The sequence below is a fragment of the Bison bison genome, unplaced genomic scaffold, assembly GCF_000754665.1.
Source record: "Bison bison bison isolate TAMUID 2011002044 unplaced genomic scaffold, Bison_UMD1.0 scf7180017864039, whole genome shotgun sequence".
Lineage (NCBI taxonomy): Eukaryota > Metazoa > Chordata > Mammalia > Artiodactyla > Bovidae > Bison > Bison bison.
The window spans coordinates 2,920,896-2,925,713 of NW_011494611.1; the positions used below are offsets into that span (position 1 = coordinate 2,920,896).

General features: G+C 48.0%; 1 long non-coding RNA gene across 1 annotated transcript; it reads left to right on the forward strand.

Moving 5' to 3' along the window:
• The first annotated feature begins 4,433 nt into the window (after positions 1-4,433).
• On the forward strand, positions 4,434-4,818 carry LOC104985136. Its single transcript, XR_824846.1, has 3 exons — positions 4,434-4,570; positions 4,641-4,706; positions 4,804-4,818. It is a non-coding gene; the product is annotated as an uncharacterized LOC104985136 (long non-coding RNA).

Genomic DNA, 4,818 nt, shown 5'->3' on the forward strand with positions numbered 1-4,818 from the left:
TTTCCAGTCCTGTGGCCACTGCTGAGTTTTCCAGATTTGCTGGCATATTGAGTGCAGCACTTTCACAGCATCATCTTTCAGGATTTGAAATAGCTCAACTGGAATTCCATCACCTCCACTAGCTTTGTTCATAGTGATGCTTCCTAAGGCCCACTTGACTTCACATTCCAGGATGTCTGGCTCTAGATGAATGATCACACCATCGTGGTTATATGGGTTGTGAAGATCTTTTTTGTACAGTTCTTCTGTGTATTCTTGCCATCTCTTCTTAATATCTTCTGCTTCTGTTAGGTCCACACCATTTCTGTCCTTTATTGTGCTCATCTTTGCATGAAATGTTCCCTTGGTATCTCTGATTTTCTTGAAGAGATCTCTAGTCTTTCCCATTCTATTATTTTCCTCTATTTCTTTGAATTGATTGCTGAGGAAGGCTTTCTTATATCTTCTTGCTATTCTTTGGAACTCTGCATTCAAATGGGTATATCTTTCTTTTCTCCTTTGCCTTTAGCTTCTTTTCTTTTCTCAGATATTTGTAAAGCTTCATGAGACAACCATTTTGCCTTTTTGCATTCTTTTTCTTGGGGATGGTCTTGGACTGCAGGGTCCAGCCAGCTTTTAAAATGCTCCAAGCTTCTCTGCGTGCCTTTTGTCTATCCCTCCCTCAACCACAAGAGTCCCACTGCTCCCAAGGAAAAGGTGCAGTCTGGAAGTAGAGGACAGGCTCAAAACAGGGTGAAGAGGAGAAGGAAGACAGAGAGGGACTCAATTCCAGCTGTGGTAACAGGCAGCACCAGGGTCAATGTGGGGCTTGGGGCCCAGGTAGTGCGTCTTGAATTTTCTCAAGAGAATAAACACAGACTATACACGTCGGTAACAGTGTTGATGGTGGTGGAGCTGGTGGTTGCAGTGACCAATAATTATGGGCCCTACTGGTTATGCGGCTGTTGGTGATGGTAGTTCTGGTGATGATGGTGATGGGGTGATGGTGGTGGTGGTAGTGGTAATGATGACAAAGATGGAGGTAGAAAAACTGGTAGTGGTGATGGAGTGGTGGCTAATAGGGCTATAAAGCTACTAAGAACATTCTTGTATACATCTTTAGGGGGAGCGTGCACTCATTTCTATTGGGCACAGATCTAGGAGTGGAATTGCTGGGTCAGAGGACAGGCACGTGTTTAGCTTTAGTATATGTTGCCAAACATATACTAAAGCTAAGGCAATGGCACCCCACTCCAGTACTCTTGCCTGGAAAATCCCACGGACGGAGGAGCCTGGTGGGCTGCAGTCCATGAGGTCGCTAAGAGTTGGACACGACTGAGCGACTTCTCTTTCACTTTTCACTTTCATGCATTGGAGAAGGAAATGGCAACCCACTCCAGTGTTCTTGCCTGGAGAATCCCAGGGACGGGGGAGCCTGTTGGGCTGCCATCTATGGGGTCGCTCAGAGTCAGACACGACTTAGCAGCAGTAGTAGCAGCCAAACAGTTTTCCAAAAAGCAGTTGTTTTCACACTTTTACCTGTAACGTATAAATTCTTGGTGCTCCACATCCCGACACTTAGTATTATCTGTTTTGTTCACTAACGTATCTCAAATGCCTGGAAGCCTGGTGCATAGACGAGGCTTAATACCAATTTGCTGAATGAATGTCCAGCATAAGGGTGGCAGACGCCCACTTTCACCATCAGAGCCCAGAACCAGACCTGTGCTCCTGCCTATGGACACCGAGTGATGACCACACTCACATCCAGGTTGGGAGCTTGGTGCAAAAGACCGAGCCCTAGCTCATCACACCCTAGTGTGCACACACCCTTAGTCTTGGCACTTTGCTCAAAATCCCTTCAGTGTGGCTCCCTCATTCTAGTTTGAGGAGGAACAGCAGTCTGATCAAATCAACACACACTAAGATGTGAGTGGCTGAGTCTTTAACCCTTTTAAAAGCATTTGAAGGAGCAACTTGTTCACTTGTTGGATTTACGATTGAACAGGGCAACCTGCTGGAGCAGAAAGCTCAGGACTTCAAAGTTCTGAGTTCTCCATTAAACTCTCTCAGATCATCCATTTACAGCTGCTTTCTCATTAGACAACTTCCCCTGCCTACCTCTAGCTTCCTGTTTTTGTTTTTACTTTGAAAAACAAGGATGGTAATTCTTATCCTGTCTACCTCAATTATTCAAAACATTATAATAAATTAAGGAATTTCAGAGTAGAAAAGAATCTTAGAGCTCACCAGGGATTTGCTTTTAAATAATTCTTTACAATATAAGAATCACTTTCAGTTACGCTGGTTCATAGAAATCACGAAACTATAATCTCTTTTCATGGGTAGGAAACAGGTTGAAGGAGGAAATAACCTGCCCAGGGCTCTGTGGTTTGTTAGTTGCAGAGCTGTAGGCAGTGGCTCTTTGCTCTCTCTAATTCCCCCTCCAGATCTAGCTAGTAGCCCTATAAACCCAGAAAGTCAACTGGCTCTTGCATGCATGCCTTCAGTAGTGGGGAACTCACTGCCACCCAAGGTACGTCATTCGCTATTTGGGTTGCTCTGATAGTTGGCTGTCATTTATGGTATACAGATCATGTTACATTGAGAGGGGGTGATGATCAGAACTTTCATCCTAATGTTTGTTTGAGGGAAAAGGAATTAACAGAAATATTCAGAAAACAGGCAGAGAGAGCCACAATGGCAATAATTATAAACAGTCAATACCAGTTGACAGTGTCACTTTCCTGTTGGTAACCCTTCACTGGCTTCCTGATCCTCCAGGGAATGAGTCCAGATTCTTTGATGTGCCTTTCACAAGTGGGGCCCAGCTTCAATCCTCTCAGTGCCACACACATCTCCCCTCCCACCCTGGCCTTCCGGCAGGGTGTTCCTTCTGCCTAGAACCCCCTCGCCCACCACTCTCACCTTCCTGCTCCTCAGTTCAGTTCAGTTCAGTGGCTCAGTCGTGTCCGACTCTTTGCGACCCCATGAACCACAGCACACCAGGCCTCCCTGTCCATCACCAACTCCCAGAGTCCACCCAAACCCATGCCCATCGAGTCGATGATGCTATCCAACCATCTCATCTTCTGTCGTTCCCTTCTCTTCCTGCCCTCAATCTTTCTCAGCATCAGGGTCTTTTCCAATGAGTCAGCTCTTCGCATCAGGTGGCCAAAGTATTGGAGTTTCAGCTTCAACATCAGTCCTTTCAATGAACACCTAGGACTAATCTCCTTTAGGATGGACTGGTTGGATCTCCTTGCAGGCCAAGGGACTCTCAAGAGTCTTCTCCAACACACAGTTCAAAAGCATCAATTCTTCAGCATTCAGCTTTCTTTATAGTCCAACTCTCACATCCATACATGACTACTGGAAAAACCATAGCCTTGACTAGATGGACCTTTGTTGGCAAAGTAATGTCTCTGCTTTTTAATATGCTGTCTAGGTTGGTCATAACTTTCCTTCAGAGAGTAAGCGTCTTTTCATTTCATGGCTGCAATCACCATCTGCAGTGATTCTGAAGCCCAGAAAAATAAAGTCAGCCACTATTTCCACTGTTTCCCCATCTATCTGCCATGAAGTGATGGGACCGGATGCCATAATCTTAGTTTTCTGAATGTTGAGCTTTAAGCCAACTTTTTCACTCTCCTCTTTCACTTTCATCAAGAGGCTATTTAGTTCTCCTTCACTTTCTGCCATCAGGGTTCCTGCTCCTACAAGCCTCCAAATCCACCCTCCCCTTAAACCGCTACACTAGATTGTACTTACCTGTTTTCCTAGCAAGATGTGAGCTCAGAAGGGGCAGGATCTATATGGGATTCTCTCGTCCTGGTGCCCTGCATGGAGACTGGCACTGAATGGGTGACTGCCCCACCTCAGCACATTCACAGACATCTCTGCTGCTCTCATCAGCCAGGCCAGGAGAGGGTTAAACAACTGCCCTGGCCTTGGAGAGGCAGGTGACCCAAAGTTTAAACCAGATGCTTCAGAGCCTTATAGACCGCTAAACTCAGGAATTCAATCCAGCCACATCTTCCTGGAACTGGGACCTGGGCCCCTCCCATCCTTCTAGACCCCTCTCCCCTCCCTGGGCTCAGCTGGAAGCAGCTGGAACTGCTGCGGAGGGGTGAGGTGGGAAGGAAGATTACAAAAGGGAAGAAGTATGTGGAGAGAGTAGGAAGAGCCTGGTCCCATGCTCTGCTCAGACTGTGTGGCCTGGGCTGAGCCTGTCCCAGTCCCGGCCTCGGTATCCCCATCTGTGCACAGAGGAGATTGGTCTGGTGGTCCCTCCTGATGGGACTGGCCAAGGGCAAGAGATCCTCAGACTCCCGAATCCTCTAACTCCAGACTTTTCCACCACACAGGTGGGAGGTTGGGTAAATCTTTAACTAGTTAGCCCTGGGCAGGTCGAGCCTTTCCGGATGGATGATTGCCTGGGGAAGGGGGGCGATGAGAGTGGGGGATGTAAGTGTGTATAGCCAGTCCCAATGTGAAGGGGGAGGGTACTGGGGAGGGAAAAGAACGAGACTCGGGCGGAGCTAACTCCGTGTGCCAAGCAGAACATGGAGGAACGCGGGTCGCCCGACGGGTAAGTACAGATTTAGGGAGGTTCAAGAAACCGCTGGGACACGGATGGTTAACTCGAGTTGCTGCCACAGGGACCCCGCGCGGAACCTGGAGCAGGGGCCGGAGGGGCCAGAAACGCCCATCCAGGTGGTGCTCAGGTAGGTGTAGGTTGGCTAGGAGGGGTGCGGCTAGGAAGGGACTGATGGAGATTTCAGGATGGACCATCAGCCCCCTCCCCTCCTCGTCCGACCACAGGGTGCGTCCCATGAG